Genomic DNA, 13,868 nt, shown 5'->3' with positions numbered 1-13,868 from the left:
CATGCACACGCCCCGCCTATGTCCCCCTCCACATGCACACTTGCACACGTCCAGCATGCGACCCGGCCCCTCGGAAGCCCTCCCCGTGGCACAAGTACACACCATGCCACCCACTTCCGGCCTCAGCCCATCTCTTGTCGAGTCTTCGGTCACACCACCCGCGGATCCTTGCACCCTGACAACGGCAGGCCAAATCCCACATCAAACGGCAAAGAATACGCTACCCTTGGGCCATGAACTCTCGATCATACCAACAGGAGATGTCACTGCTCACATGCCCAGCCACGCGCGCATGCACAATTTGAAAAAGGCCATAGTTAGCCCCGCCCATAGCCCTTCAACTGTCTGCACCAACCCGCTTGCTCCCGAGGCAGCACCCCTTGCCAAAGTTACCCCGGCTCCTACCCCACCGCTCATTGTCCAGTGGGCCACGCCCTCTCACATCGCCACCCCACTAGCATGTGCCTATGACATGCCCACTTCTACACCAACAAGCCTACCAGACCCACCCACTGGCTGCGGACCCCCCTCCCGGCCTGCCTGTGGCCCGTGCAACTAGCCCGCCGCACCACCTGCTCTCTCACCTGCCCACGGCCAAGTCCCCCTCCCCCAATGACAGGCAAACCCCACTAACGGCTAGTCCACCCTCTTCTCCTCCCACTGGTTGTGGGCCCGTGCAGTCACGTGCGGTCCCAACCACCTCACCCTCTGCCGGTCAGCGCTTGGTCACTGTGGCTGACGACACTTCAGCCCCCTTGCCTCCTCCCCCGTCTATTCAGCCTCACCGCTGCCAGGAAGTAGCCACGCCGTGTCCCCTCACACCATTCGCACGCAACCCGCTGCTTGCCGCGCACCAACTCCCCATGCACGCTCGCTTTGGTTACGCCGCGACACCTATCCTACCGCGAGGCACTCCTCTCTCTAGCCCCTCTCCCTTCAATTGTAGTGGTTGCCTTTAAATCCACCACCCCGCACCGCCATTCCCACTCACCTCCACCCACGCCCTCCTTTTACAAGCAAAGGGGAAGGCGCCGCTGCTGCTTCAGCCACGACCACTACGTCTTCGACTGCCAGGATCCGGTGCGCTGCGTGCATTGCCGGAGGTCGGACCACCGCAGCTTCAGGTGCACTGTTGTTCACCTTCACCCTTCCTTTCCTCCTCTTCCCCGTAACCCTAAGCCTCACCAAAACCCCACGTTCTGCCCCCCTTGCAGCATGGATCCTAGGACAAGTCAGGCGATCTTCAAGGTGGCGGCTACGATGGGTGCTCGCATGATGCTTGCCTCCTTCTCGGTCGACCTCAATGCTGCTGCTTCCCCGGCTGTCCTTCCACACCGCTTCGGCTCGCCGTCATCCCCTCGGGCGCACGATGAGCCGGATCTCACCTGCCTAGAGCAAGCCTTCGACCTCAACTCAGTGCCACCAGATCTCTCCCTCCCCAGTTGATAGCACTGCAGTTAGGCTGCTCCTCCACCCCATTAAGGCCATCCGCGACCTGGCAAGGCAGCTGCTAACACCGCAACTCGCCTCTCTGTACCTGCTCCTGCTCCATCACGCACCCATCGTGCTTTCTCCGTGGACTCCTGTTTCAAAAGATGCCCACCCACCTTCGCCCCACTCCCACGCCCTCCCTCCCAGCCATTCATCGTCGCTCCACCCCAGCTCGTCAACGACGACATCGCTAGATTCGCCTTCGTCCATTTCCAGACCCCAGTTCACAACCCATTCCCAGACATCAGGCGCGCCCTTCGCGAGCGCGCGGGCAACCCAGAGTTTCGTGTCAACACCTCCTTCTGTGATGCGGGGTTGGTTTCCTTCCCTAGCACCGCCGTGCACCAGCAAGTCCTGTTGCACGGCCCTTTCCTCTCGGCTCCAACTCCTTCACCCTCGAACCTAGCGAAACCATGGCCGCTCGATAGCCTTGTTTGAGGATGAGGTCACTGAGCTTGAGGCCATTGGCTTCCCCTTAGAGAGGTGGCACCCTGGTGGCATTCATTTTGTTCTCAACTCCCTTGGCCACATCTACACCATTGACCAGTATTGCATCATCTTCGATAAGTGTACCTCCATTCAGGCCACTGTTGCTCTCTTCAAGGGCACAAAGCTCCCGGATGGCCTCACGTCCAACATCCTAACCTACACATTCTTGTTGTCGAGCTGCACAAGCATGGCAAGATTGCACGTATAGGTCCAACTGACCCATCCCCTTTCTCATCAATCGATGGCAGCTCCAGCAGCAGCTCCGATGGTTCCTCTTCGAGCACTAGCAGCCATGGTTTCCAGCGCGACGCCATGGCTATGGCCACTCTTGGCCCTGTCGTCGTATCCCTAGAGTTCCTACGCGGGCCACAGTCACCACCGTCCAGGAACGCCGCCTTGGCAGTCGACTCCTTTGTCAACCTTGCCATCAGCTCCTCTGATGATGATGTCCCAGTGGCCTACATCGACGTCGCCTCGCCGGCCACGCTTGAGGCCATTCTCCAAACTCTGCCAGATCCTGCACAACTGCCACCTATTCCACCTGCCACCCTAGGCCAGCCAGTCCCAGCTGCAGTTGCGCCCACTCCTCTTCGCTTTGCCACCCCAGCTCCACCCCCACCCCAGCCAGCCTACTATGGTCCCTCCACGCCCTGTTGTGTCAACACCTCCGACCCGTTCGCCCCATTAGATGCTATCATGTGCACGTCCGTGCGCCATCCGCGCCCGACCGCCGCTACCAGAGCGGGGCTGGCGGGAGAGGCTGCCACTGACGCCCATGTCCATGTTGTTGTCGCTCACAAGGGGCCAGCCTATAAGAAGTGCGTCAAGGATGCGGTTGCGGTGCGCCGTAGCGCGCGCCTTGGCGATCTGGAGCCCTAAGAGAGAGCAAATGGATGACAAGGCCGCCAAGGTCAAGGCCAAGTACCTTGACATGCTGCAGGACACCGAAGACTACGACGCCGCTCTCTGTGATGCCAAGCTTGTTGTCGAGGACGACGGCCCTACCTCCCTAATGTCCCTTGCCTACCTGGCCCATCTTTGTGGCTCCTCTAGGGAGGAGATTGATCTCGTGGCCTCTGCAGTGGCTGGTGATGCCAACTGATGATCATGTGTCCCTTCTACCATAGCCGTGTGGGTCGTTGTATTTCGGCTCTGCATTTTAGTTTCTTTCCAATGGTGTCGTGTCTAGTTATCCATGTGTAATGCATCTCTGTCATTGTGTTCCTGGAATGTTACAGTTCTAGGTGACATGGACAAATGTAAGGATGTCCTATCTGTATTATCTGCAATTAAGCCTCACCTTTTGCTTCTGCAAGAAACCAAGTCGGCTACGCCCAATGACCAAAAAATCTACTCTTTCCACCGACGATCGCTCAACAAGTTCATCACCTTACTAGCCGCTGGCACGGCTGGTGGTCTGCTCCGCGGCCAAGACCTCCTCGCTCCCTATCTCCACGCATGCCAACCAGACATACTGCTCCTCGGTCTCTTTACAATCCCTCGCCCATCCATCGGCAATCACAGTCGCAAATGTTTACGCTCCCATGATCCAATCCCTGAAGCTGGATTTCCTTGATGAAATTACACAAATTGCTCCCCCTAACTCCGAGCCATGGCTCATTGTGGGGGACTTCAACCTTATCCGCTACCCTCACGAGAAAAACAACAATAATTTTCATGCCCAAGAGGCAGCTGCTTTCAACGACACAATCAACAGCCTGGCCCTCATCGAGCTACCCTTACTAGATCGCCGTTTTACGTGGTCAAATAACTGCGAGAACCATGAACTAGAATGACTAGATAGAGCCTTCATTAACATTGCTTGGAACACTGCCTTCCCTAACACTCACCTCACATCACTCACACGCATCACATCAGACCATGCCCCCCTCATCGTATCTATCTTCACCTCCATCCCTCGCTCCCGTCGATTCCGGTTTGAACGACACTGGGCCTTCCACCCTACGTGTCGTCAAATTGTAGCCTAGGCATGCAACCCAGTAGCCCAACCCCCTCCGTCGGCCTCCGCGGATCTGGCCCGCGTTCTCAAACTGTGTCGTTCCCACCTCAAGCAATGGGCCAAATCCATTGCCCCGGTCCACGTACAAGAAACTAGATGTAAACACATTAACCTCATTGATCTTAAAGAAGAATAGTGGCACCTCTCGCCTGCTGAACTCTGCCTTCGTAATTTGATTAAGCAGACCATGCTCCGAGCCACTAGGGACCACTCGAACATGCTCAAGCAATGTGCAAAACTTCGATGCGCCATCTTTGGGGATGAAAACAAGTTTTTACACTCCTCGCTTTCTCAATGCTTGCGTAGTAATCAAATCCCTGTCCTGCGCGACCAAGGAAACGAATACCATGCTCACCATGACAAGGCCCTAATCCTTAAGAATTTTTACCATAGTCTGCTCGGGATTGCTGCGCCCACCTCCTGCAACTTCAATCTCATGGAGCTCTACCCTACTCCAGTCCCTCAACTTAGATTTCTGGCCGATCCTTTCTCTAATGACGAGATCAAGCAAGCCTTCCTTCACATGAATGCCAATGTGATCCCTGGACCGGATGGTTTCTTTTACAGATCGTTCTGGACCCTCTTCAAGACTCCCCTGGCCAATTTCTTTAAGGAATTTGAGCTTTGCAATTCGAAAACTAAGCGGTTTAACAGATCAGTTTTGGTGCTCCTACCAAAACAGACTCCGCCTGCACAACTAATGCGTTTAGGCCAATTGCCCTGCAAAATTGCCCAATCAAAGGGATATCAAAACTTCTCACCAACAGACTAAAATCACTCATCCCTCTGCTCGTGGCCGGGAACCAAACTGGGTTTATCTCCGGCTGTTGTATCGCTGAAAACTTCCTCTATGCTGCTGATCTAATCAACTCCTGTCACAAGCAAAAAGCGCAAACCATGGTCCTCAAACTCAATTTCAGAAAAGCCTTCGATTTTGTCTCCTGGCACTCACTCCTGAAAATCCTACGACATCGTGGTTTCCCCGATCACTTCTGCTCCTGGATTGATGATATCCTGAGCTCAGGGAAACATCTGTCCTTTTAAATGGTGTTCAAGGCGATTGGATCAATTGCAATAATGGTCTTTGCAGGGCGATCCGCTATGACCCTATCTCTTTATTATCATGGCGGATATCCTGCAGCAGCTTATCCAAAAAGACTTCAACTCCACCAGCTCTGCGCTACGACACGCCATCTACCAAGACCTCCCACCCGTGGTTCTAAGTATGCAGACAACACCCTTATACTGGCACATGCATCTTGCTCTGCCGCCACCACCCTCATTTCTATTTTACAAGCCTTATCCGTAGCTACAGGACTTCACAGAAGCCTCTCCAAAAGCACATTTGTTCCTATAAACCTGGATGACGCCAATACTACAGTCATAGCCACCACCTTAGGATGCCCAATCTCAAGCTTTCCTCAGAAGTATCTGGGGTTGCCCCTTTCACCACATAAACTGCCAGCCTCCACCTTCCAGCCAATCATAACCAATTGTCTCAATCAACTCCCTGGCTGGTGTGGTAGATTGCTCTCTTGCCCGGCCCGCCTAGTTCTCATCTCCTCAGTCCTTGACTCACTTGTTACATACTTTATGTCAGTCTTCAAATTGCCAAAAAGACGGTAAAAGTTATTGATGCGGTCAGGAGAGCTTTCTTTTGGGCCGCTGACGAGTCTTGTTGGGACGCTCAATGCCTAATTGCTTGGTCTAACGTTTGCAAACCGAAAAAATTGGTGGTCTAGGCATCAAAAACATTGCTTTACAGAACGACTGCTTGCTAATGAAGTTTGACCATAAGATGCTCTCTAGTGCCTCTGATGTAGAACTGCCTTGGATTACCTGGCTAAACAAAGTACGCGTAAATAGCTCGCCACATATTGCCTCATGCCGCAGCCCCACCTTCCTAACCAGTGGCGGATCCAGGAATTGAACTTAGCCGGGGCGAAACATTTGAGGTATACATTTTTTTATTGACAAATGCTCGCCACCCGAGGCCGTAGCCGCCTATTTAAGCCGGCCGGCGCCCCCAGCCCTAGCACATCCGCCTCTTTCCTCCCACCGCCGCCACTCGAGCCTGTTAGCCATGCCCCCACGCTGCTGCTACTACACGATCCAACTCCGTCTCTTCCTCCTTGAGTAGGTCCGGATCCATAGGGAAGCGAGGCTACCTCTAGAACCGGAGAAGTATTTCGAGGAGGTTGAGGAGGAGGTGCCGGGGGGAGGAGGAAGAGAAGGAGGAGCAGGAGCCGGTGGAGGAGGAGCAGGAGCCTGTGGAGGAAGAGGAAGAGGCACTGCCGCTGGATGTGGGGAAGGAGGCGGTGTCGATGATGGAGGAGGACGTGAGCGTGTGGCTGAAGCAGCATGCCATCCTGAACTCCATCTGCTCGGAGTCAGCTGTGGAGGCCATGTGTCACCGTCGGCAACAGATGGGGGCGGCGCAGGCAGCCCAGGCTCCGACTTTGGCAGCTCCGGCTCCGGCGCAGGCGGCTCCGGTCATCGCCGCCAACAACAAAATTTGAATAGGAAAAATGTAGTACGTAGCTATATATTCTGCATCCTTTTGTATAGATTTAGGGGATGAATATGAGAAAGTTATACGTGGAGAAGGAAATATGCATGAGGCGTGCCCGGTCAGTGTTCGCGGACGCGTATACGGGCGTTTGAGGGGTCAAATTTACCAAGTCCGGCTGTAGATAATCTAACCACCAAAAATCACAAAATCTAACATAAACGTCACAACTGGGTGTGCTTGGGTGCTGGCTGGCTAGCTCGATGTGGAGATTTCCCGGGGCTGCCAGTACCCATTCGGGGGAATGGGGTGTGTCGGGCTAACTATTGAAGCTACGGGCTGCAACTGGGCTAGGGTGTGACCGTGTAGTGCAGTGTAAATGCACACATGTATCAGCCTATGTACAAATGAATCATATTTTTACGTATACGGGATTTCGGCTACCCGGGGCGGCCGACCATAGTCGCCCCTACCGTGGCGCCGCCACTGTTCCTAACTGTTAGAGATATATTGGAGTTACATGTATTTGGTAGTCTAGGATTTGTAATCCATCTCCTACCTTATCTCTAGCAGAGGCTTCTTGCCCTCCAAGTCTGTACTCCTATATATACTCGCCTGTGAGGCTCAATACAACATCCATCATATTCCACCAATCTTCTCTATTCCCTTCTCATCATAACACGCTCAAACCAGGCGCGAGGGGCTTGCTTAAGGCCATAAAGAGAGCGAACGAAGACGACATACCATGCCATCAGGAACAGAATACCCGGGTGGTGGCCGCATATAAACCTCCTCACGCAACTCACCATTAAGAAAGGCATTCTTAACATCAAGCTGAGAAACAGACCAATGGCGAATAGAGGCCACAGCGAGAAGTGTGCGGATAGTGGTCATATGGGCCACAGGAGCAAATGTCTCGTCGTAATCACGACCATGCTCCTGCTACAAGACGAGCTTTGTAACGCTCAAGAGAACCATCGGAGCGAGTCTTAACCTTGTAGACCCACTTACAAATGATGGGACGAACACTAGGAGGAAGAGAAACAAGATCCCATGTGCCGGTGCGCTCAAGAGCAGCAAGCTCCTCTGCCATCGCAAACTACCATTCAGGATGAACAACAACATCGCGATAAGTGGTAGGCTCAAGTACAGCCGAGAGACCATGTCGACTAGGAGAATAGCGGTTCGGGGGAGGGCGAGGCTGAGCTCGAAGACCATAAGTCAGCCGTGATGAGGAGGACGCACCAGAAGTAGATGGCACGTTAGTGGATTTATCCACAACACGTGGACGGCAAGTGGGGAATGCATTGGTGATGAAGGTGGAGAAGGGGAAGGTATTGGTGATGAAGGTGGAGAGTCATGCGATGAGGGAGGAGAAGAATCCGTAGGAAAGGACGGCGTCGGATGTGCAACATCAGGACGAGGAATAGGAATACTGGGCACAGGGGGAGGTGTATCCGAAAACGTAAGAAAAGAGATGTCCTCCGCTGAAAAAGCAGAGGAGAATGGACGCGGGTAGAAGGGACGAGACTCATCAAAAGTCACATCCCGGGAGATACGCATCCGACGACCGACAAGATCCCAACACCGATAGCCCTTATGCTCATCACCGTATCCGAGAAAGACACACTCAACAGACTAAGCGGTCAGTTTGGTGCATTCACGAGGGGCAAGCAAAACATAGCAAACACAACCACACAAACGAAGCGCCGAATAATCAGGAGGATGACCAAAAAGACGCTCGAGAGGAATACCACCCTGTAGAGCAGTAGAAGGCTGAATGTTGGTCAGATAGGTGGAAGTGGTAACAGCCTCAACCCAGAAGTGAGGCGGAAGAGAGGCGGCAATCATCATCGCACGCGCCGTCTCAAGAAGGTGACGATGCTTGCGCTCAGCCACACCATTCTGAGCATGGGCACCGAGGCAAAAAAACTGACAAAGAGTACCCTGCTCAGCAAGGAATCCTCGCAACGCACGGGAGATATACTCACCAGCTGAATCTGCGCGAAGAACACGAATATGAGTGGAAAACTGGGTATGAATCATGGCAGCAAATTTTTTGTATATAGATAAGACTTCACTACAAGAAGACATGAAAGAGATCCAAGTGTACCGAGAAAAATCGTCTATAAAGATAATATAGTAGCGATGACCCCCTTTCGAAGTAAAGGGAGCCGGACCCCAAACATCAGAGTGAACAAGATCAAAAGGACGCTCGGACACTGACTCACTGTGAGGGTAGGGTAGCTGAATCTGCTTACCAAGCCTACAACCCAAACAATCCAACGAAGCGTTGCCGAAGACGGGCCTTAGAACACCACGATGAACCAAAGACGAGAGATGAGAACCACATAAATGGCCAAGACGATGAAGCCACTGCTGAAAAGAGCTGGTAGATGCAGCAACAGGGTCTGTGGGACCGGCGACGGTGGCAGCAGAGGTAAGACGAAGCCACTCAAGCTCCCAAAGACCATCAAAGCGTCGAGGGCCAACACCAAGCACCCGTGCGACAATCTTGAACAGAACATGAATCATAGTCGAGAATGACCCTACAACTAGAGTCAACAATCTGACTACCAGATATGAGCTGCATGGTAAGTCGAGGAACATGAGCGACAGAGGGAACATGAAATGAAAAAGTGCTAAGAGTGCCTCGACTAGCTACTGGGAGGGGAGTGCCATCAGCTGTAAGAACGTGAACAGGAGACTCCACAGGTTGAATGGAGGTCAAAGTGAAAGAATCAAAAGTCATATGAAAAAATGCTCCAGTATCAAGAATCCATGAAGATGTACCTGAATGAGTAGAAAGTGATTTCTCAATGCCAGAAGAGTCAATCACGGAATCTACAGAACCTGTCGGTGAAGAATCTCAAGCAGCAAACAGGCGTCGCAGCTGCGCAATCTCGCGAAGAGATAGGGACACGGCAGAAGAGGTCGACGTAGAGCCGCATGTGGAAGCCACCAGGAAAGTTGACCCAGAGCGGTCATCGCCGCAGGCGCAAGCAGTGAGAGGAGTTGGCGTAGAGAAGTCACCGCCGCGCGCGAAAGCCACGTGAGGAGTTGATGTAGAGCGGTCGCCGCCACGCGCTGAAGCCGCGAGAGGAGTCAGCGTAGAGCGGTCACCGCCACACTCGAAAGCCGCGAGAGGAGTCGATGTAGAGCGGTCACCACCGCGCGCGGAAGCCGCGAGAGGAGTCGACGTAGAGCGGCCATCAGCACTGGTAAAAGTCGCAACAGATGTCGAAGTAGAGTGACAATCACCGCCTCCAAGTGGGCAAGCACCAAGCACCGAGGAACGGCGCATGTGCGAGATAGGATCAATATACGAAACACCGTCGAAAAACATCGAGCTGTGAGGCAGAGGCATGCCGAACGAAAGCATTTTACTTTTTTTTACAGTAAGCAGCAGCAAAGAAGCAAGCCGGACGAGACAGGCCAATCACGGCGGCCCACCTACTGCAGCCCAAGGCAACCAGATCGATAGGAGTCACAGGCAGGAATTGACCAGCAGCCACGGAACTCAGCGAAAGATCAATCCAGAGTTCCAAACGAAAAGGCCACGAACACCAAAACGATCCAGAGGTGCGGACGAACAAAGCCTAGATCTGGACTTGAAACAGCAGCAGTTTCACGCACACATGCGAGCGCTCACAGGGAGCCAACAGCGGCACGGAGAGGGCGGGGCTGAACAGACGGCCGGCGGCGACGGGCTGAAGCGCCGGGCAGCAGTCGGAGGAGCGCGCCGTGGGCGGCCGAAGGAGCAGCGCCAGATGGGCTGCGGGCGGCCGTGGAGAACCTCCTCAGGGACGGCCTGGTAAGGAGCAAGGGCCGACGGCGGCAGTCCTGGGTGGGGTGAACCAGATGGAGGAGCAAGACGGTGTAAGATGCAGGTGGAGTGGCGGCCTTCGGTCACGATCTGGAGTGAAGAAAGCAGCAATCTGGTAGAAAGAACGACAGCAGCGGAGTTGAGGGAGCGGCGACGTCGGGCAAGAAGATGACGGCGACGCGACGGAAGGATCAAGCACGAGTCGCACGTGCGGAAAAACTTGACCTAAGCTCTTATACTATGTTATGAAAGCAACTTATATATTATTAAGAGGCCAAAACTAACATATATGCACATACATGAGAATGCCAAAAGGCTACAGGAAGATGCCAAAGAACTAAAATGCAAAACGCCAAAAGACATCACTAATATAACTCTAACAGGTATCAGTCTAACCGGTCCAAACCTTAGCTGCCACCAACCGCTTCCGCTCCACGCGCCGCCCCCAGGGCGGTCTGCCTCCATGACCGCCGCCGGGGGCCGCGGAGGCAGACCGCTACCAGGGGCCACACCGCCCGTACCTAGGGTTCGTCTGCCGGTCGTGTTGACCGGTGTTCTAGAGTCTTTTTTCCGATCCTTTGATCCGGGTATTTCTCTCTCGCCGGTCGCTTTGATCGGCGTTTACTTTTTGGTTTTCCGATCTAAGATTGGTTTGCGTCGCCCGCCACCGTCGTCGACCCCGCGCCTCTACTTCGACGCCGGCGTGACCACCCAGCCTCTTCTTCGACCAGGCGACCTCGCGCGACGCGGCGGCCTGTCACGGCAATTGTCCACTTGTCTGCCCGATCTCGCTCTACGCCAGCCGTCGCCGCCCCGATCCGAACATGATCCCTGCATCAACCACTGCCTCCGCTGCCTCGGGCTGGCCAGCCCCTCGTCTGTTGCGTCGAGCCTACCGGCTACCTTAGGCTCTCCAGCCCCTCGCCGCTTGTGTCGGCCCTCTCGTCAGGTGCGTCTGGCTCACCAGCTGCCTTGGACTCCCCGGCCCCCTCGCCAGTTGCCGGACGCTGGACGCGCTCGTCTGCATGCCATTCCATAACAGTCGTCGACGGCTTGGTCTGCTCGACCACTCCGCTTCATCGTCATCATCACCCCCGACCTCGTGTGCGATCGGATTGATCACCCGCCAGCCGCGATCCGCTCCATCCACGCCGCGCGACTGACCTGATCAGTCGGTTGCACGTACCTCCACGGGTCCTGTGAAGGTTGACCCTGAGTACAGCGTGCCTCTCCATCGATCGAGCAACGGGTTGCCACTGTGTCGCCCCGTCAGGCCGCAGCGCCGCCGTCCCGTGGTTGTCGCCGCGACTGCACGGTCTCGCGCGCCACCGCTGCGTCGCCCCTTCGGGCTATAACGCCGCGGCACTCGGTCCCCGCCACCGCCCGACGCCGTTCCCGTGGATGCACCGACCCGCGCACTGCCTCTTCGGGCCGTAGCGCCACGGCACGCGGTCCAAGCCGCCGCCCCGAGGTCTTCCCGGCGTTCCCCCAAACCGCCTGTTGTCGCTGCGTCACCCCTTCGGTTCGTAGTGCCACGGCCCGCGGACCACTCCGTTGTCCCCGTGCTTCGACTTCCCATGGTACGCGCCGAGCGGCCTCCCTCGGCACGGGAACGCCATGGTCCACGCCGATCTTCGTCACGATGTCGGGTTCTTCCCCGCCTACTTCAAGCATTGCCGCCGCACTCCTAACCCGGCCGCCGTGCCGCTCTTCTTCGGCACCGCTGCCGCTCGCTCACCTGAGCCGTGTCGCCCATCCACACCCCTTTGTCTTCGTCCAGCACCAGCTCATCGCTATCATCGCTGTCATCTTCCCCGACCACTCCGTCTACTCCGGCCACCGTTAGCGACATCGGCCCCGCGCCGATCGGCACCACCACCGTCGTCGAGTCCTTCTCTGTTGGCCCCTCCGACTCCTTCGACATGGCGTACAGCTTGTGCAGGTCCCCGTCTATGCATGCCCGGTGCTGGCAACACCGACGCGTGACTTCTGTCCCGATGTGTTCCCAGGCCTGGCAAGCCTGGAGCGGCGCATTGTCAACACCGACTTCGCCCGTCTACGCATGCCCGCTGATGACATCGACGTGTGCTTTCGTCCACGACGTGTTCCCCGGTTTGGCAAAACCGGCGGACGCCTTGTCAACATCATCTTCTTTCCGGCGCACCACTACTTCAACACCACTGAGCCCATGACTAATTTGGCGCCTCCTTGCGCTCGCGGCTCCACGGCGACTACCTCGACATCGACCATGGCTATACCACCCTTGCTCTTGGCTACCTCGACAATGACACAAAGGGCTATCACCTTGCTTAAGCAACTCATTAGCTTTCTCTATAGTCCACGCGTTCGCGACGCAACACCATCCCCTACGCTCCTGGTGCGACTGCGGGGGGATGTCAGCCTGTCGGCTGCTATTCTCTCCAGTCTGACCGTCTGCAACGCTCCTGTTGTTCGCAACGCTACCGCTACAACTGTGGGGGGGTGTTAAGAGTTATATTTGAGTTACATGTATTTGGTAGTCTAGGATTTGTAATCCGTCTCCTACCTTATCTCCAGGAGAGGCTTCTTGTCCTCCAGTCTGTACTCCTATATATACTCGCCCGTGAGGCTCAATACAACATCCATCATATTCCACCAATCTTTTCTATTCCCTTCTAACACTAACTAGAGCTATACAAACTTAGGCCAAAACCCTATGCTCCATCTCCTTTGTTATTACCAACAATGGCCTCAAAACCTTCTTCTGGCACGATACCTAGCTGCAGACAACACCCTTAGCGCAAAAATTCCCTAGCCTCTACTCCCACTCATCCGACCAACACATCCTAGTTGTTCATGTCATGTAGTACGGCTTACAAGCGAACCTAACTAATTGGCTATCTAACGTTGCATCGATCGAGCTTGTTAGCTTGAATGTGTTGTTGCAGGACTTCCGGCTCTCTGAAGGCCTGGACGAACGGGTTCTAAACCATGGGGCCCCTTTTTCTTCGAAGGCTGCCTATGCATTGCTTATACAGGAAGATGTGGAAGACGATCACGCGGACCTGATCTGGAGATCACAAGCTCACCCAAAGCTAAAACTCTTCGGCTGGCTCCTTTTTCGTGGAAGGCTAAACACTAGAGCTAACCTCTTCCACAAGCATATAATTACAGAAGGTAACTGCACCAGATGCCCGTGCTCCTTTGAAGATACTGCCCATCTCTTCATTGAATGCTCATGTGCGCGCCAAGTCTGGGATCATCTTTAAATCAGCCCTACTGCCAGGTTCCAAGACCTCTGGTCCGTTGTCGCCCCGGCTGGACTTGACCCAGCTGTCTGGCCGGAGGTCGCTGCTCGCCATCCTGTGGAAGATATGGCACTCCAGGAATGGTGCTGCTTTCAGGAACAATCATCATGATGTTTTGACCACTACCCGCAACATTTGTAATGATTTTGAGTTATGGTGCAACCGGTTTCGAGACCCGGTAGACAAGATAGCAGCTAGGTCTTGGCTGATCTATCTCTCCTCGCGGCTCGCTGCACCCCTGTAAAA

General features: G+C 54.7%; 1 protein-coding gene across 1 annotated transcript in view; it reads right to left on the bottom strand.

Annotated features, from left to right (window-relative positions):
- The window catches only part of LOC119283526 (putative 14-3-3-like protein GF14-H), a 52,353-nt gene that overhangs the window by 29,524 nt on the left and 8,961 nt on the right, over positions 1-13,868 (bottom strand). The window lies entirely within an intron of this gene.

The sequence above is a fragment of the Triticum dicoccoides genome, chromosome 4A, assembly GCF_002162155.2.
Source record: "Triticum dicoccoides isolate Atlit2015 ecotype Zavitan chromosome 4A, WEW_v2.0, whole genome shotgun sequence".
Lineage (NCBI taxonomy): Eukaryota > Viridiplantae > Streptophyta > Magnoliopsida > Poales > Poaceae > Triticum > Triticum dicoccoides.
This window is presented reverse-complemented; position numbering and strand designations above follow the sequence as displayed.